The sequence below is a fragment of the Myodes glareolus genome, chromosome 10 (genome assembly GCF_982192425.1).
Source record: "Myodes glareolus chromosome 10, mMyoGla1.1, whole genome shotgun sequence".
In the NCBI taxonomy this organism is placed as follows: Eukaryota; Metazoa; Chordata; class Mammalia; order Rodentia; family Cricetidae; genus Myodes; species Myodes glareolus.
In genome coordinates, this window is record NC_142035.1 from 52895093 (window position 1) to 52916407 (window position 21315).

Below are 21315 nucleotides of genomic sequence, written 5' to 3' on the forward strand. Positions count from 1 at the left end.
CTGTTTTACATTCATCTCGTTGCTGTTGAATTCCTAAACATGGTTGAATACTCCACACCAGTCGAAGACATCTATTAAAAGGTATCTGCCCCAGTCTGAGGTGTCTACAACAGTCTAGGGTGTCTGTAGCCATCTGGGGTGTCTACAGCGGTCTGGGGTTTTCAATACAAGAGTTGATTTCTGTTTCTCACTTGCTCTTAAATTAGCATAAAATTGTTTATTCTCACATCTTAATGCAACATAACTTTTTCATGATATGAGAATAGCTGTTCTAAGTGCATGGATCCCTCTGACTGAACTGAGAGCCTGCTTTCGTAGTGTGGTAGTTGAAGTGAAGCCCCTTTGCATGGGCTGCTGGTAACTGTCTGTTGGTTACTTTATGTAAAATGTGTGTCTCTGGCTAAGAACACCTGGTCTTGGTATTTACAGGACCAGAGTTCGTAATTATAAGACTGCAGTTCCTCAGTAAACACTGGAGTGCACAGTAGAGTGACTGGTGCAGAACTATGCACATCATTTCTTTAGTAAACCTGAAAGGATTTCGATTATTTAGTTCTTTAAAATGAGTGTTGACGGTATAAAGCAAAATTTGACATTGTTCATTCCATGAGATTTTTGACTGTAAAATGTCTAACATTCTTGTCGCCCACCCACACACACGCGCATGCACACACACACTAAGATCTCACACTGGAATGGAACTCCACATCCTCCTGCCTTCCCACTGTGGTGCTGGGAGTTGAGGCCTGCAGTGGCACACCAGGTTCTCTAGCATTTTGAAAGAAACACCGTTTGAGCTAAGATACAGGGCAAAACTAAGATTTGCCATTAGCTATCAGATGTCAAGCCTCAGAATATGAGTTACATGGCAAATTTGAGGCTAGTCTGGGCTACAGAATGGAGCTACCTCAAACCAAAATAAAAAAACAAGTCCACAAAAATCTCTAAATCCTAATCTTTTTCCCCAGATACCTTTATTTCAGAATCAAAGTAATCTAGATCACTGAGTGGGGAATCCTCATGAAAGAGCAGGAAAACCCCTTCCCATTGTAGTACCATTTACTTTCAAGACATCTGCCACACACCCCATTTGGAATGGAGCAATGGACATGGACAGAAAATGTGAGCTAAGAAGTGACATGTAGGGCTGGAGAGATGGTTCAGTGGTTAAGAGCATTGCCTGCTCTTCCAAGGGTCCTGAGTTCAATTCCCAGCAACCACATGGTGGCTCACAACCATCTGTAATGAGATCTGGTGCCTCTTCTGGCCTGTAGGCATACATGCAGACAGAATATTGTATAAATAATAAATAAATAAATATTTTTTTAAAAGAAGTGACATGTATTCCAGAAACCTGTTCACCCAGTGCACATACACATACAGAACATAGTCCTCACCTGTCACAAAGGCCTAGAGCTGTCAACTTGCTTTTTAAAAGATTTTTCAGTTATTCCATGTTTTCAGACAATACTAAAAAGCAGTTTATAGAGAACCATGTTCATTTCTAAGACATTACCTAAAAACAGATTTTAAGATTTGGAAACAAGTCACCAAATTTTAACTTTTCAAGAAATACTTAGCATCAACAGTAGATACATTCATTCAATTTTAATCTTTAGTGCTTAATATCATAAAACATAATATCTTCAAATGGCGTTATAACTCTAGTACCTTCTCCAGAATTCCAAAAATTAAACCTTTCCAAATCTTAGCAATTTTGAGAATTTTTTGAGCCAGTTGCCGGGGCGCATGCTAACGAGACACTGCATAGTGGTACTGATCTTGGAACACTGTGTGCCTACTCCCCCGCTTACACCAAGACACAGGTGGGTGCACTGAGGAAAACCCTGAAACCTAAAAGACAGCAAGAAGGAAACTTTCCATCTTGCTGACAGGAATGAAGATTAGGTGTGATGTTTAGAGATATATTTAAAAGCTATTCGTTTTAATCAACTCATGGAAGCATCAAGAGTTCTATCTGCCATGTTTATTTCTCAAACGAAGGCAGAGTAATGGGTAGAAAACCAGCGAGTTTTACATTGTGTTCCGTAACTAATGGTGTCAGGAATTCTTGTTTTTTATGCTGCCCTTGCTAACTGGGTGGGAGGAAGTAGGTGACTACAGACCCAGCAGAGAATGGAATTAGAAGACCCACAAGTCAACACTTGAGAATCAACCCGTGTGCAAGTGCTCAAGGTGTATGGCATGCTTAGGTGCCAGAGGTTTTTAACTCATCTGAAAATACACATACTTCATTGGTAGTACAAGTGGTGTAATCCGCTTCCTGCCAAACTTCTATTGGGCTCTCAGTCACAGCACAGTGACTTGAAGCTGTACAGGAGATACGTTTGACTATTTCAGTGTGCACTTCTGTAAAATAATGTTTTGAAAATGTTTCTCAGAAAATAGTGCTAAGAAGTTCAGTCCTTTGGTTTGAAGATGAGAGTTTTCTTTTGTAGGATTGTTGTAGCTCTGGCTCATGGCCAGTTGTTGAATAATCTACCTGGGCTTGATTCATGTTGCAGACAAATGTCTCTTGGAGTCACTCCTGTGTGAGGTTAAGTATTTCCAAGCAGGGAACTAATACGAGGAAAGAAGTAGGGAAACAGTATGCTCTGCCAGGCCCCTCGTGAGGTTGCCTAAATAGGTCATCTTAGGAGCCATGATATCAAAATAAAATAATAAAAACCTTAGGAATTTGTCAGATATCCAAAATAATTCCTTGGATGTAGTTTTACATCCAACCCTAAATTTCAAAAGTACAGTGGTAGTGCAGTCAACTACCTTTGAAAGTCAAAAGAACTGAAAGACTAACAACTGATTGAAATTCCATGGTGAATATGGAAAATCAGCATCCTCTTCTATTTCTCCCAAGATGGAACTTGCAGGTTAGCAGCTTGTTTTCACACTGTGATGGACGGTGTTGCCTTAACACCATCAGCCGAGTGAGTGTGTACATTTGTACATATACCTAATTTTTTTTGTCAACTTGACACAAGCTAGACTCATTTGGTAAGAGGAACTCTTGAGTTGAGAAAATGCCTCTGTAAGACTGGCCTGTAGGCAGTCTGGAGTATTGTTTTGATTTGCTCTGTGGTCCTGGGTGCTCTAAGAAAGCAGGCTCACCAAGCAGTGGTGACTCTTGCCTTTAGTCCCATTTCTCGGTGGATTTCTCTGAGGACAGCCAGGTTGTCTCAAAAACAAAGCAGGCTCAGTAAACCATGAGTTAAGTGTTCCCCCTAGGCCTCTTCGTCAGCTCCTGCCTCCAGGTTCCTGCCTGGCTTGAGTTCCTGTCCTGACTTTTCTGTGTTGAACTGTTACCTGGAAGTCAAAACGCTTTCCATTTCATATTACCTTGAGTCGTGTTGTAAATCACAGCCGTAGAAACCCTAACTTAGGCAATATGTTTGCCTGGTGTTTTGAGCTGATTTTATACCTAATAGTTCTGGGCTTCCAGCTCTTTATTTTTCAGAGTAATGAATGGAAGCATCTCAGTTTTTGCTGGAAGCCTATTTAGTTTTACGCAATAGGACTGGGGTTCTGGAGACAGTTAGTTGCCTTATAGGCAAGTGTAGGTAAGCTGCTATGCTCGGTTGGCTACCAAAGGGCTGACATGGAGACATTGCCATTCCCTTTCTTTATGTAGCCTTCATCCTGCAGCAGTTACAAAATGAAGCCCTTGTGCTGCAATGCCGAAGGGATCATGCTTTCTCCACACCCTGCATTGTTCTCAGGGGCATTCGCTTAGTGTTGCTGCATGCCACGGACTGTACCAAGGCTCAGGAATGCCAGTAGACAAATTATTCTTTTGCCAGAGAGCACAGTTCTATGGGGATAGGTGATTAAGTTAATTTCAAATTGAGGGGGAAAATTACCGAATGAAAGTTAATCTCACGTTTAAAGAAAAGGCTAGAAATGCAGGTGTGAAAATTGGCTCAGGCATGGTGTAAGTGTATCTGACTAGAGCAGAAAGGGCCAACTGTGTGTGGTTTATTATTTGAAGTAATTAAGCTTTGTTTTTTGTGTTTTTTTTTTCAAGTGAGTTGGGAAACATTTGTAAGTATAAATGCTTTCGAGGTATTATGGGAAGTATGCATGGAACAGGACGTAGAGACCAGTAGAAACACTACAGGAGCTAAAATTTGGATTGCACAGAATGAAGATAGGGTCAGCAGGACCTATGATGTCATGGATTCTGGAAGCAGGGCTTCTCACTGTGCGATAGTAGATGATAGTAAATGAAACGAGAAGACCCGACGGATATATTTTTTGCAGAAGGAGAGGAGCCACCAAAAAACAGTGGATTGAGAATTGGGAAAGAAGAGAATGTTAGGCACTCTGAGTAGGAAGCCTCAATCTGCTGGATGCTGCTGAGAAGTCGGATAAAACACAAAGAAGGAATGGGATTGTACGTGTTCAAGTGTGTCCAGGCCATGCTCATTTTCAGTGCAGTGAGGGAATTTCCAACTCACCTCTTCAATGTGAGGGATTTCACTTAAACACTTTTTGTAATTACTCATTGAAAATTGAAAGTTAAAAGCCCATTTTTGGCTAGAGTGTGTGTGTAATTAGGAATACTTACAGTCAACTCCATTAGGAGTTTTAGGATAGAGTTAACAACAGGCTCCGTGTTCAGATAAATGAAAGACAGCCTCTGCTAAGTACTTCTAGGTCTCAAACCCTGAACAACTTGCTAACAGAGGAGCTTGTTTAACATATCAAAGCAAACCTTACCACCAGGTTCTCCCAGCAACCTTCAGCCCCTCCCCCTTTAAAGGATATGACTGGCTACACGCCCAATCCTAAACCCCAGCCCAGAGGCTAGACTGCCCTTCCCTTTTTAATCCAGCCATTTTGGTTACCTGCCCATTTTATCTACCCTTTACCCTCCTGGCCTCTTGGCCCAGGCCACCCCTCTTGGTAGGTGGCTCCTTTCTCCTCTCTCCTCTCTTCACATGGCGCACTTCATTCTGGTCGTGCACGTTCTAGACTCTCCCAGAAGTCTCTGTCTCCACCTATGCTCTCTCTTTTGTCTACAATAAACCTTCTCCACCATATCGAGGAGCAGTCATGTTCTTCCTTTTTTTATTTTTTATTTTTTCTTTCAAGAACCTCTTGAAAACTTCATTTTAAAATAGACTCTCTTTCTGTAGCCCTGACTGATCTCAAATTTATAATCTTCCTGCTTCAACCTACTGAGTGCTAGTGTGCACCATCAGGTTCAGTTTCAAAAGCATATCTTAAAGCCAGGGTTTTTGTTTGCTTCCTTTTTTCTCTTAATATCATAAATTTGTGATTTTCATGAATATTAACTTCAGGCATGGTGACTCTGTGTGGCTTTAACCCTAGTACTCCTGGGTCTAAGGCAGGAGGGTCAGCCTGTGAGTCAGTCCTTAAAGGGACCCTCCCTAAAAACAACCAAAATAAAACCATTTATAGTGAGTGTTGATTGCCTCATTAGCACTTAGATAGATTAGTTAGGTAGGTATTATGACCAAATCACAAATTCTGAAATGTTTTCTATCCAGCTAGTGCTGTACTTGCCTAAAGGTGAGACGATCCTTCAGGGTTCCTGCAACATGAAAGAGTCTGCACGACATTCTACAGGACACAGAAGTGACTGACAAACTGCCAATATAGGCGAAACTCTGAAATTTCCTGCTTCATGGAAAAGTCTGCTGGATACTATGGGCCTGTAGGCTAAAGATAGATACCTCAGTGGTACAGAAGAACTTTGGGTGCTATTCAGGCAGCGAAATGTCTCTGTCAATTCTAGAGTTTTGGAAGTTGCTTACAATATACTTCCTGTTTACTTAGGTAATATATCCTTCTGGAGTCTTTGATGGAGTTAAAGAATTGATAGTTATAGTTTTCCTTAGTTATGGTAAAAGATAAAGTAGATATAAATATTGTAACTGTAATTCTTGCTTGATACCTGTTTTGTTACTTGTAATTTTACTATGTTAAAGTTAAAACCTTTTTGTTTAAACAGAAAAGCAGAGGTGATGTGGGATTCTCCTCTGTATGCTATGAATACCATTGGTTAATAAACTGTCTTGAGCCAATGACAGAGTAGGATGGAGGTAGGCAGAGAAAACTAAACTGAATGCTGGGAGAAAGGAGGCAGAGTCAGGGAGAAACCATGTAGCTCCCACCAGCGACAGACACTGCGTGGAACTTTACCCAGTAAGCCACAGCCATGTGGAAATACACAGATTAATAGAGATGGGTTAGTTTAGGATATGAGTTAGCCAGCAATACGTTTAAGCTATTGACCAAACAGTATTGCAAATAATTTGGTTTCTATGCTATTATTTCGGGGCTGAGCAGTCAGGAAACAAACAACCTCCTTACAACAGGCTAGTTCAAATATACACATTATAACATTCAAAGTTACTTTTAATAAACTCAAATTGACAGCAGAACAATATATGACTTGTTCTGAAGTTACTGTTTTTCTGTCTGAAAGGGTCTACTTGCATGCTATTTCCAAAATAATGCTGTCTGCAAACAAAGGAGGACTGAGGAATTCAGGGAAACCATATGTTAGCATATGGAGAGGTACTTAGGCCAGGGTGACACACATCCTCTTCACAACCTTGTTTTCTTTCTTTCTGAGATGAAGGAAGTCCTTTTATAGTCTAGTCGTTAGCTTCTGTTAGCTTCTCTTCCATTAGCTTCTCTTCCTGCAGAGATCTTTGAAGCATTGTCATTCATATCCAGGATTAAATGAAAAGCTTTCATTTTGATGTAAGTCATTCCTGTTTTTCCTTGGCATTGTTCTTTTTGCTCAGGATTGCTTTAGCTATCTGGAGTCTTTTGTACTTCCAGATGAATTTTAAGACAATTTTTTTTCCTCTTGCTTTGATAAATGGTGTTGTGATCAACACAATAGCCTCACATCTTGTTGAATACAAAGCCAAAATAAGCACAGCCAAGTCATGAAAGAATGGCAAAAGATTGCTCTCCTGCAGCAGGCAATTGCGATTGTTTTCAAAACAATGTTCTCTCCAAACAAGGGAAGGGTGAGGAAGGGAAAAATCATACATATTCATATGGGGAGATACTTTGAACGGGGACATTCCAGCACATGCCCAGTTTGCTTCATAACCCACCCACCCCCTCACCACCCTCCAGGGTTTCTTTGTGTAGCCCTGGCTGTCCTGGAACTCCCTCTGTAGACCAGGCTGGCCTCGAACTCACGAAGACCCGCCTTCCTCTGCCTCCCACTCAGAGATCTACTGCCTCTGCTACCAGAGTGCTAGGATTAGGTGTGTGCCACTACACCCTGCCATAGTTTAAACTAAAAGTAAAGCATATCTTGAAAGTACAGTATGCCTCTGAAGGGACCTGCCTTGCTCAGTCACTAACAGTGCTGGAAAGTTGATGGGGATTGTCTTACATCTGTATGTCAATTTTGGTAGGAAGGCAGTTTTCACAGTACTAACCCTACCAATCCTTGAACACCAGAGGCCTTTTCATCTGCTGTATCTTCCTCAATTTATTTATTTATTTACTTACTTATTTTGTTAGTTGGTTGGTTTTTCAAGGCAGGGTTTCTTTGTGTAGTAGCCTTGGCTACCCTGGAATTTGCTGCATAGACCAGGCTGGCCTTGAACTCAGAGATCTGCCTGCCCCTTCTCTCTCAAGTGCAGGGATTAAGGGCTTGTGCCACCACCATCCATCCTCAATTTATTTCTTAAGTGTTTTAAATTTTCACTGTATACATTTTTCACTTTGTTGGTGAGGTTTATTACAACATTGCTGCTTTGATTTGAGGTTTGTTTGCTCAGGCAATTGTAAAAGGGATTGTTTTTCTGTTTCTTTTCACAGTATATTTGTTATTGAAAAGCTACTAGGTTTTCTAGCCCAATTTTGTATCCTGCCAGTTCTCTGAAAAATGTTTATCAGATCTTAAGAATTTTCTGGGGCTGTCTTTTGTGTTCCTTAAGTATAGAATCATGTCATCTGCAAATGACCTTTGATTTTTTTGTTTTCTATTTGTATCCATTTTATTTCCTCCTCTTGCCTTGTTGCCTTAGCTAGAACTTTAAGCACTATGTTGAATAAGAAGAAGTGGAGCGGGTGGACACTCACGCTCTAGACCAGGCTGGCTTCAAATTCCCAGAGCTCTTCCTGTCTCTGCCTCTCCAATGCAGTGATTAAAGGTGTGCACCACCATGCCTGGCTTTCACTCCTCTTTTCGCAAGGTTTTCTTTGAGCTTCATTGCTTATTCTAATCATAGTTTGGACTTTATTTACCAAATGGCTTGGGGGTTTTAGGAATGTTGTTTTGTTATGTACATTTGAGGCAGACCTTGCTGTATATCTGTGTGGGTTGAGTGTGCACACACCTGTGTGGATATATGCACACCTGTTGTATATGTGTGGAGGCTGGAAGAGTATATCCGTGCCCTCCTATACTACTCCGTGTCTAGTCCTTTGAGGCGAGGTTTCTCCCTGAACCTGGAGCTGGCTTTATATCCAGTAGACTAGAAACCAGCCATGTCTCTTGGAGCAGTGATTTCTGGCATTCATGAGAAACCCAGCTTTGTTACATGGGTGTTGGGAGCTGCACCCCAGTGTACACAGCTGAGGAGCAACTGATCCAATTGCTGGTCCCCATGGGAATGGATTGATACATAAGAACACACCTGACTCTGAGTTTCTCTGGCTTCCAGGCTTTTGGTGTGATTTCTGCCCCTCACATTTGCTTTCAGCATCCTACCAAATCACAGGGCCACAGGGATCATACTCTTGTACCTCCAGAAAACATTGCTAAATAAACTCCTTGGTTAGTTTTCTAGTCCTAAAAATCATCTTCTAGCAGCAGTATATGAGCTAAGTACCAATCACCAGAAGATCCGCCCATCCCACCCCCACCCTTAGTATCAGTTAGTTCAGTTTAGTGGAAATGCAGCCGCTGTCCCCATGCTTACAAAGTAATACCGGGAATACTTGGAGACAACTCCTTTTTTAAAAAATATTTACTTCGCTGGAGAGATAGCTCAGCAGTTAAAGAGCACTGACTACTCTTCCAGAGGACCATGGTTCAAATCCCAGTACCCACATGGCAGCTCACAACTGTCTGTAACTCAAGATCTGACACCCTCACACAGATATACGTGCCGGTAAAACACCAATACACATAAAATAATAAAAATAAGTGATTAAAAAGTATTTATTTGTGCTTGTGAGAGTGTCACCGTGCATATGTAAAGGCCTCGCCTTTTACCTTGTTGAGGGAAGACCTTTCTTGTGTATGTCTTTACTGTGTGTATGCTGACCGTTGAACATTTGGGTAAGCCTCCTCCTTCTGCCTCCTCCATCTTGCCATCAAGGTGGAGAATCCCAACACCAACTGCATTTTATTTATCTATTTTGGTCAGATGATCTTTTACTGAAGTATTTTTCTCTCGTTACTTATTAACTACCTGGGCATTCCACTGCCCCCCTGCTAACTTAATCTATGATGCTGTGAGGGTATTAGCCATCCACACTGCAACCCTCAGACTATGCCATACCTAGGATCTCCTTAATATTCCAGAAAGTTCTCCAGGTAAGACAGTTACCACATCTGTCAAGCAGTGTCGACAAGCTCATCCACTGTGAGTAATGTTTCCTCCCTCTTTCTGTTTCCATGGCTCCTTCATGGCCTTGGTGATCTGGGCAGAGGCAGAGGGTACCACCTCAGTCGGGGCCTGTCCTGAGTGACCAGGTTCTCTGTAATCCTCAGACCTGCTGAGAGCCATGACTTAAGGACAGCAGTTAGTATTCAAGGTGTCCACCCATCAGGGGGACGCTCTCTGATGGGAAACCTTGTCAAGGCAAGGCCATGAGGTTGCAGACTCCAGGATATCGATTTGTTTCTATCTGTAATTTCACATGGTCTATCACAATTTTTCCCTAGCAGCTATGGGGAACCCCTCACTACCTGGATGGTAGTGTGTGTGCTCATCTCACGAATGCATCTTAATCTGGGCATTTTTATCTGTGGATTGTTCAGAAGGTGACTCCTCCTTAAGTTGTATCGTCTCATTGATATCAGTAATGTTAGCTTGTACAGACTGAGTTTTGATGAATGCTACACAGTCAAAGCCTAGAAAAATAATATTTCCCCAGCTGCCAAGACAGCTATGTACTATTAGCTGATATAATATAATTACAGGTGATACACACCTGTAATCCCAGCACTTGGGAGGCAGTGGCAGGCAGATCTCAGTGAGTTCTAGTCCAGCCTGGACTAAAAAGCAAGTTCCAGGACTGCCAGGGCTACTATTACACAAAGAAATCCTGTCTGTCTCGAAAAATAAAACCAAACAAACAAACTTCAAGGTAGCTTTAGATTAGACCAGGCACCTTGCTAATGTTTTTTTTTTTTTCCTGGATAAACTATTCCCACAAAAAAACACTCCAGTTCACAGGGACATAATAACCAGCTGTCTGCTTTGTTGAACTAAGGTAAAAGCTGCAATGGAATCTAATTGCTGTACCAGCCTCTCTGCTCCATCTGACTGATAACCTAGGGCAGCGATTAACTCTGCACTCATTCCTAACCTCAGTTTCATGATTCGGGTCTGCAACCTGAAGACTCAAAGTTCAGCCAACTAACTGTTTTTTATGTTGGGTCCAGACATTGCACAGGTGACAGGAAGCAGTTTACCAAGGTCTGGAAACAAAACAGCTTTTGTTCAGATACACCACAGGAAAAGATTTTTTTAACTGGCCAGGGCTACAGAAAATAATCTGACTTCATAGCTCAAAAAAGAGTCATAAGTTTCCTTTTTTATGGTCTAAAGGTACACACAGGACAGAAAACTACATTTTAAGATTTAAAACACTTAAAATGCCTTGGACAGTGCCGATTGAGCTAATATTAAAAGATTTATGGTAATCGGGCCTGAACCCAAGTGCTTATGACACAACTCTCTCTTTCTGTAAACACTGAGTCCTAGAAAGCCTAGCGTTTTGTGACTGATGATCACAGAAAGTTAGCTTAAAATGTTTATACACTCAGAAATATAGAATATAGTGCACAATTTCCTTATTTTTCTTAGACCCCTCAGTAGTTTACTTTTAAATCCTTTATAGACTCCCTCTCTAGATAGATAACAAAATGACCAGTTCTTTCTTTGCAGCTTCAAGTTACAGCCCACCAGTTAGGGAGTTGACTGAGAAAAAAAAAATGCTCCTTCCTTGTTCTGTGACAAGTGATTTAGATTTATTACATGTGAGTTGTTGGGATGACTCTGTTTTTTATCATTTACTTAAGAAACGGAATGCAACCTTCAAATGTAACTCCTATATTGCATCAAAGAGTCTGTTGGGTGTATGTACTGTGAAGAGCAAAGGGAATCGGAATTCAGCATGAGAGAATAAAGAGAAACCATCAGAACAGAAGTGTCTGTCTTTCCACAAACCCCTCAGACAGAAAAGTCTTAGTGCACCGACTCCATGGATTTCTTTCATACCCGGAGCTGGCTCTCCTTAGACTGCGGTACAGACCTTTCCAATCAACAGTTGTCTTGGCAAAGTCATCACCAACCATTTTTGGAGACAGAACCAAGGGACCTTTCTTGAGGGTGAAGGCGGATGTGGTGCCATCCTTACTTCCCATACACTTCAGGTATACAACCTTGATGTTATGGAGGTCAAACTTCTACAGCACAATAGAGGTGGCTGGTGACAGATGGACCCAGATTTGGGACAACCAGAAAAGTTTCACCATAGTGCCCAGAAACCCAAAAACAGCATCCAGCTTTTCCAGGGGTCAAACTCAAGACATCAGGCTTGCACAGCCAGCGCCTTTACTTGCGGAGCCATCTCCTTACCGTGAGTAACTGACATGATATAATATTCTTACACGTGCACACTTACTTTATATTTGTCAGACAACAAATCTTGAGGTCTTCTCCCTAAATTATTATTACTAGAATATTGAGACATTCATGTATAGCCCCGTCTGGTTCCTAATTTACCATCCTCCTGCCTCTGGGACCTAAATGCTGGAGTAATAGGGACATACTACCACACTAAATTTGAATATAATTTTTTTTTCTACATGCATAAGGGCTAGAAAATTATTCTGCAAATAACATGGTCATTAATTAAACACTGAATTCTGGAGTTCCCTGGGATATCATATTGGCTGGTTTTGTGTGTCAGCTTGACACAAGCTAGAGTCATCAGATAGGAATAAGCCTCAGTTGAGGAAATGCTTGCATTAGACCTCCAGGTGTAATGGATTTTCTCAATTAGTGACCAATGGGGAAGGGCCCAACCCATAGTGGGTGGTGCCATCCAAAAAAAAGAAGGGGAAGTGGTGCAGGAGAATTGTCTGTAATCTGTCAATCATGTTTTAAATAAACGCTGATTGACCAGGCAGGAAGTATAGGTGGGAAAACCAGACAGGAAGTAGAGGCGATGCAATGAAAACAGGAGAATGCTGGGAAGGAGGAAGTTGATTCCTCCCACTCCTTCCCAGATCACCGAAGCAACAGGATGTGATCTGCCCCACTAAAAAAGGTACTGAGCCACATGACTAACATAGATCAGAATAATGGGTTAATATAAGCTACAAGAGCTAATAAGTAGCCTGACCTAATGGGCCAATCAGCTTTATTACTTATGGAGATCTCTGTGTGATTTTCTTTGGGGCTTGCCAGCTGTGGGGAACTGGACAGGACAGAAAACCCCAACAAGCAGGCCCCGTTTGTGTTACGAACAAGCCCAATCCTTCATGTTACACCATCCTTTGACTGGTGGTCCTGGGTTCTATAAGAAGATGGGCTGAGCACTCCATAGAGAACGAGCCAGTAAACAGCACCCCTCCATGGCCTCTGCATCAATGCCTGCCTCCAGGATCCTCCCTGAGTTTCCTGTCCTGACTTCCTTCATTAATGAGCAACAATATAGATATGGAAAGCAAATAAGCTCTTTTCTCTCCAACTTTCTTTTTGGTCATGGTGTTTCATTGCAGCAATGGAAACCCTAACTAAGACAGATACATATTAAAAATTTTAGCTTTGTAAGGTTATCGTAAACAGATTATTGACCATGCTTTCAGAACAGCCTGTACATATAAGGCATACAATTTTTCTATATCTGGCATCTGATTAAATGTTCTTCAACTTGCTTCGTGACAAACGTGTGCATGTTTTGAGCTGATGCATACAGGATTGCAAGCTGGGGCGCAGCACAGCTTCCACAGCATCGCAGTCCTCTGTCCCTGACTGCAGCATGGAGCGTCTTGAAAGTGACCTTTGTTCAGCGAGTGTGCAGGAGCAGAAGCAGTTTACAATAAACAATATCTCACAATAATGGCTTATTCTTTGGGAAAAAATCCAGCTAATGTCTTGGGGAAATGTCACCATGCATCTGGTGGTCAGCAAACTTGGAGTGGGGTTCCTGTCTACTTTTGCATTCCACACCCAGGCTCACAAAGAGCTGAATTGTGAGAAAATTCATATTTAAGCGAGATAACTCCCACCATTCTTAAGACCTCTAAGCTAGCTAGATTTTTCAGAGAAAAAGCTCCATGGCAGGATCCCTGCTTGTTTCTTTTAGTGCTTTGTGGTCTGAAAATAACAACCTCCAACAGTCTGTTATTTTCATGCCCACTATGTGCAATTGCCTAGGAATACATATGGTCACTGTGTGCAATTGTTTATGAACACATGTGCCCACTGTGTGCAATTGCCTATGAACACATGTGCCCAGTGTGTGCAGATACCTATGAACACATGTGCCCACTGTGTGCAATTGCCTATGAACACACACACCCACTATGTGCAATCACCGATGAACACATATGCCCACTGTGTGCAGGTGCCTATGAATATGTACACATTTTCTCATTTAGCCTCTGAGGCAAACACTGCTATTTTCAGTTGAAAGAGGCCACTGGTTAGTTCCCAGTCGCTTAGCCCCAAAATAATCACACAGAAACCATATTATTTAAATCACTGCTTGACCCATTAGCCCTAGCTTCTTATTGGCTAACTCTTACATACTAATTTAACTCATTCCTATTAATCTGTGTATCATCACATGGCAGTGGCTTACCGATTAAAGTTCCATCATCCGTCTCTGGCAAGTCTACATGGCTTCTCCCCCACTCTGCCTTCTCTCTCCCAGTATTCAGCTTAGTTCCCCACCTAGCTCTGTTCCCCTGTATCTCTGCTATAGGCCCAAATCAGTTCCTTTATTTATTAATAGTAATCACAGCGTACAGAGGAAAATCCTACATTATCTCCCCTTTTCTGTTTAAATAAAAAGGAAGGTTTTAACTTTAACATAGTGAAATTACATATAACAAACCAGGTAATAAGCAAGATTTACAGTTACAATATTTATATTTACTTTATCTTTTGTCATATTTAAGGAAAACTATTCTTCAACTCCATCTAAGACTCCAGAAGGATATAATACTACCTAAGTAAACAGTAAGTTCATTGTAAGCAACTTGCAAAACTCTAGAATGACAGAGACATCTCATTGCCTGGATAGTCACCCAAAGTTCTTCTGTACCATTGAGGTATCCATCTTCAGCCTACAGGCCCATAGTATCCAGCAAACTTTTCCACGAAGCAGGAAATTTCAAAGACAGCTCTGCCTCTATTGGCATTTGTCAGTCACTCATGTCCTGTAGAATGTCTGGCAGAGTCCTTCATGCAGCAGGAACCCCGAAGGACCATCTCACCTCTAGGCAAGTTTAGCACTAGCCAGATAGAAAAGATTTCAGAATTCGTGATTTGGTCACAATACCTGAACACTTAAACAGCGACTTGCCTTCTCCACCTCATCAGTCTTCTAGAAAATGCTGTGGCCTTGTAGTTCAGACAAGTCTCCCAGAAGAAGAGTCAGCAGGCACTGCCCATCAAAGGAAAAGGTGGGGGTGGGGTGGGGGTCCACATTAGCCAAAGGTCCTAGTTCTGAAGCCTGGATGAAGATGCCATAGCCATTCTGAGGACATGCCCGTGGGCCCCAACATGATTTTTACTGTGGGCTGTATCCAGGCTATCTTTTAAGAGACACTGTCACCAGGCACACTACTGCGATTAGAAACATCCACCTTACTTATCTCTCTCTCGTTTTAATTTTCCTCTGCCACCACAAAACACATTGTGTCTTTTACTTGAATTTGTTCATGCCCTGTCCTTCTGGAGTATAAGCTCTCTGTAGAGAGTTTGTCTGTTTTATTCATTTCTGTATCTCAGGTGAATAGAAGAAAGTCTGATACATCATAAGTACACAACAAAAGCTAATGAGTCCCAGGGCCTCTGCTTTCCTCAATCCCAAGCCAGGTCTGCTAAGCCCTCTGCCATCTGCTTAGTAGTAAGTGTTTAGTTTTCGCCTCCTGGCCAAGGGATCGCTTTCATGAGTGCAAAAACAACACAAGCGTTCTATTATCTGCTCAGTGCTCCTCCCAGCGTTCTGGGCAGCTAGTCAGCTTAAGATGCTTGATGATTAGATCCTATCTGGAACGAACCAGTGTCTTTCAACTGGATAACTATGAAAACTTTCCAAAAGGGCCAGGTCACCAGGGCAAGAGGTACTCAGCTTTCCTCAGCGCTCAAACTCTTGGCGACAGGAATTCCTACAACCAAGGAAAGCCAAATCGAGTCTCAAGATGCTTTCGTGTGGGGAAAACGGGAGCATTGCTAATGAAGACACACTGACAGAACCAGGCGAAGGACTGCGGAGGCCATTGCTAAGCGTCAAGGGAGATCAGAAAATTGTGATAGCACAGAGGAGCGTGGAATACTCCTGGTTAACTTGAAGGCCTGTGCCAGAGGGCCCTACTATTTAACCCAGCGGGCCTTGAGCTCGGCATGTTCCGGTCTCTGCCTCTTAAGTGCTGGGATTTACAGCTGTGTACCACCACACGCAGCTGAAGATAAAAAAAAAAAATAGTGACATACGTTATAGCATAAATGAATTTTAAAGAAATCACACACAAAACCTCATCATGTTTTATAATTCTGTTTAGTATGGAGTGTCCAAAATAAGCAGGTGTTCGGAGACGGAAGATCTGTGAGTGGTTCCCAAAAGCTAGGGAAGGAGGGAGGTTGAGAAAGACTGCCACAGGATGTGGGGTGGTGACAATGGCCTAGACACAGACAACCAGGATCAGTGTATAATTCTGAAACTGAACTGAATCATGTACCTTAAATAGGCTCCTTTGATATCATGTGACTTCTACCGAGAAAGATTTCTATTTTCTTGAAAATTACCAAGAAAGATTTTAAGTATACTTTCTGACCATAGTCAGACAGTGGTGGTACAAGCCTTTAATCTCAGCACTTGGGAGGCAGAAGCAGGTAGATCTCTGTGAGCTTGAGGCCAGTCTGGTCTACAGAGCGAGTTCTAGGACAGCCAGGGCTACACAGAAATACCCTGTCTTGAAAACTAAAGGATTCTAACTACAAAGAAGAGATAAGTATGTATGATAAAATATGTTAAGTAACTTGATTTAGATATTCTACAATGTATTCATATGTCAAAACATTTATGATTAATATATTTTATTTTCACATGGAAAGTAGAGCAGGAGGATCAGGAGTTCAAACTACATAGTGAGTTCAAGGCCAGTCTGGGCAAAATGGGGCTCTGTCTCAAAAAAAAAAAAAGAAATGAGCAATAATATTTATATATGCACATATGTATATGTTATTTATTAAGATAAGTAAAGCATTTTAAAATAAAAAAATTTAAAGATGCTGCATACAGAGTGTTGTTTATTGGGAGTTTAAGGAATTCTGAAGCCTGCAAACCATCATCTCAGAAAGGATGTCTCAAGTCACTCTATGTACATGGGCATCATTTTTAGAACTGAATATTTCCCCACCTTCCCACTAACCCGCTGAGAAGGGAAGCCAGACCCCCAGGTCCAGGCGCAAATACAAAAGCTAAGATGTGAATCTTTTTGCTGTTTTGTTTGGACACAAGATCTGGTGACCCTTCTGTCTCTGCCTTCTCAGCTCTCGGGTGACTGTCCATGTGATACTAGACCTGCCTGACCAGTGGACCAGGAACTAGCAGGAAGCAGTTTATAAAAGCTTAGCAACTTCTGGAAGGCAGTAGAACTGCGTGAACACTGAGATGCCATGATGTTTTATCCCCAAGACAAATGAACAGCAAAGCCAGGTGAAGACATGAGGTTTGGAGCAACATTATTCGTGATGGCCCCACCTCTAAGTGCCCATCCGGGCAAGAGAATAGTGGAAAAATGATTCCTCTGAGAGATAGGAAACTCAGCAATAAAGACAAGACTCATTGCCAAGTCTTTAAAGTTTCGCTAAGTGAAAGAGACTGGATAAAATAGCCCCATGCTGCTGACTGTTCACACGGAATGTCCAGAAGAGGTGTACTTGTCATGGGGAGAATGAGTTCATGTTTGCTATGTGCTGGAGGTGGGCGTGAACTCAGCTGTCAATGAGGGTGAGGAATTTTGCTGGGTGAAAAAAGTTGAAAACTGATGTTTAATAGTGGCTGCATTCTTGGCAAGGTTGTGAAGATCATTGAATTGCACGCAGAAGAGAAGTGAATTTTATGAGCCATAAACGCACTATGGAGTCCAGGCTGGCCTCAAACTCGTGATCTTCCTGCCTCAGTCTCTCCAATGCTGGTTTACATACTCATCTTTTTTTAAAGAATGGGGAAGCACAGAGAAGAAATTGGTACTTACTGGGGCCAAAAATCAGCTCACTCCCTTCTGGCCTTTTTTAAAACACGTTTTGTACAGTCGAGGTCGGTCTTGGTGTGCCATTTGATGTCCCCATTCTGGCCAAATGATAAGCATTGATAACAGTTCATCTGGGAAACTGGCCATCCTGGGTCCAGCTGGCCATTTCTGAGAATATTTTCATCTCATAGACATGCTGAATATCACTGTATAAAATAATCATTAGAGCTTTTTGTTGTTGCTGCCGCTGCTGTTGTTTTGAGACAGGGTCTCTATGTATCCCTGGCTGGCCTGGAACTTGCTAGGTAGATCATGCTGGCCCCAAACTCAGAAACCTGCTTGCCTCTACCTTCCCAGTGCTGGGATCAAAGGTGTGTGCCCCGGTGCCCAGCCAACTAAGGCTTATTTTTAAATCTAGTTTATCTCCGGTTATTACTCTACTTTACAATTCTTGGGTTTGGAAACCTGACCTTTGGAACAGGTTTCTTTATCTCTAGTTGGGGAAGAGAGTCCTGCTGAAGTGCGGAGAATAGTGCAGGATTTCAAAACAAAGCCCGTGGGTGACGACAGAGAGAGCAGCTTGGCCAGGCCTGCCTGCCCCGGGGGAGAGGTGTCAGGCAGGCACCGCGGACTAGCATCTGAACAATAGACCTCAAGTGCATCATCAGATCAGGAGCAAACCCAAAGGAAGGAAAGGTGACTGGGGCCTCAAGCAGACTCCTCCACACCAGGGCACTCTCTGGAGTTGGAGGTGAACTGGAGGCCTGGAAGTTGCGAGTAAAGAGGAATTACCAGTTCTCCCTGCTGCTGACAGAACTGAGGCTGGTCCAAACACAGTGACAGCAACAGGGACCCAGAGTGAGCCTGGCCTTGGGGTGAAGACTGTTGCTATCGGCTTTCACAAACTGACTGCAAGAGTACTGTGTCTGCAGGACTACAGGACCATAGTTAGCTCTCCTGACACCAGAGCCGGAAGAACAAGAACTATAGGGTAATTGATGGCCCAATAGTCTAGATGAGAGGGACGGCATTTAAGAGATATAACCATGGAGTACATAGCAAGAGACCCTCCCTCAAACAAGGTGGATGGTGAGATTGACACCGGAGGTTGTCTTCCGACCTCTACACACACACACACACACACACACACACACTTTGGTGTGTACACATGCATGCACATGCATACAATAATAATCTCAAAAGTCAAATTTGAAAGACTGATAAGTGGAGGCTGATCTCAAGGGATCACAGAAACTGGTCATGAATGGTGTAAAGCTGGGTGTGCCGCTGTTTACACAAACTGATCCTGAATGGTGTGAAAAACTAGGTGTGCCACTGTTTACACAAATTCGGTGTATTCTCTAAAAGTCATGTACTTTATAGGGGTGAACTCCAAGGCATATTAATTAAATCTCAATAAATCTGGTTTAAATTTAAAGAAGGAGTTGGTTGTGGCAGAGGTGGAGGCAGGAAGACCAGGAATTGAAGGTCAACATTGATTTAATACTTAATTCAATGCAGGCACCTGGGCTTCACAAGAAAGACCTTGTCTCAAAAGCCCAAGTACCTGGGGCCAGCATAGTGGTGCACACCTTTAATCCCAGCACTTGTGAAGCAGTGGCAGGTGAATCTCCGACAGTTCAGGACCAGCCTGGTCTACATAGTGAGTTTCAGGACAGCCAGGACTATATACAGAGAGAAAGACACTCTCAAAAACAAAACAAAACACAAGTAAATAAATAAACAAAGAAATACACAAATTCAAATTTAAAAAAAAAGAAATGTGCAGATGTCATTGAATCTGAGGCTGCCACCCCAGGGGCAATTCCTAGGTGCCATTCCATCTCCCCATTCTGTGCCCATTTGCACCTGGGGAATCTCAGGTTAGAGGAATGATGGGCAGGAAACCTGTGCTGCAGACTGTCCTGCAAACCTCCGAGAAAAGCACCAAATAAAGAAGTCATTCGGGTCAGGCGGTGGTTGTGTACACTTCAGTCCCAGTACTCAGGAGGCCGAGGCAGGAGAAACTCTAAATTCAAGGCCAACCTGGTCCACAGAATGAGTTCCAGGTCAGCTGGGACTATTACACAGAGAAGCCCTGTCTTGGAAAAAAAAAAAAAAAAGATAAAGAAAAAAGAAGCAGCTCAGAAAACATTATATCAGAATGACAGAGAAAGATGAGGAAGCTTGCTCTCCAGCAAGTGGGAGCCCCTGCTTTATGTTTGGCTTGTTGGCTGTTGTCAATGGTCCTCAGACACCACTCTGCAGTTTCTGATGATGAGGGATTCCGGACAGGACTCACATCCAGCCACATGCTGAGAACATGCCTCAAGAGACTTGCCGGCATCTATTGATTTCATGACCAATGGAGTGCATGGCATTATGAAAAGCAGAGTTCTGTAAGGGCCGGATGAGGAGGGAAGGGGCTGGGAGGGGAAAAGCAGAGTCGCTCCCGCTCTCTTGGAGTGTGCCTTTGCCTGTCTGTTATCAACTGGACTCTGAAAATCAATTTGACAGCTCTGGCTATGGAGGACAGCCCTGGGTTTCTTCTTCTTGGGCTCTATTTCAAAATATCTTCTTTCGAATGTCAGCTCCTAATCTCCCTCTTTTAGAGAGGTTATCACAGAGAATAGGTAAACCACACAAGTTCAAACAGCAGTCTTTATCTAGACATTGTCAGTAACTCAGGACAAATGTCACCTGTGCTCCAGCGCTTGGAGCTTCAATCCCCGCCCAACACAGATGCCTTGACAGGGGGAAGCTTTTTTTCTTTCTTTGGTTCTGTCCTGACAGTTGGGTTCAGATCTGCTCAAGCTGAGCAGGTAGCCCAATGGAAGCTTTTGCCCATTCTATTTTTAAGCTATTGTTTTGCAAGTGGAAAACTAAAGCCAAGAGTAGGATGGTTTTCTGAAACTGTCTTCTGCCTGGAGCCCGCGACAAGCTTTTCTAACATAAACACAAACCTGCCTCTGGACAGGAAGGAGTGTGCCCTGGCCCCTGCTCTGTGCATGACTCTGTTGGAAGAAAATGTCTGCTTTCCAGACACAGCAATTCATGAGTATAATCCCAGCACTGGGAACTCTGAGACAGGAGGATTGCTACAAATTCTAGACCAGTTTGGATTACAGACTCAAAACCTGTCTCGTAAAAACAGCAACAGAAAAGAGAAGAAAATGCTTTTTTAAAATAGAAAAAAAAATCAGCCTCTAGATTCCTTCTGCAAAAAGTACTAGTGTGGTTTGGGAAAATGCCCTTCACAACCATGACACAGATGCGGGCTTTGTTTTAAAGTCACAGTGTAGTCTACTTCAAATCCAGTTTTGTGCCATTTTGGAAGCTGTGGTCTTTAATTACTCTGACCAAACTGAAGTTTATAAAGTTACAAGACATCATTTGTCATACATGAGCTCAGTCTGATTATGCAGAGTACAGTTTTGCTCTGTGGTGCATCTGCTGCTGTTCATATTATCCAGTTTCTTACATTAAATAATTTTATCTTTACTATTTCCTTTTCTAGGATACCATTTTTATGTGTGTGTGTGCGCGCGTGTGCGCGTGTTTGAGCACACCAACACATGCACGCACACCATGGCACGCATGTGGATGTCTAAGGATAGCTACGGGAGCTG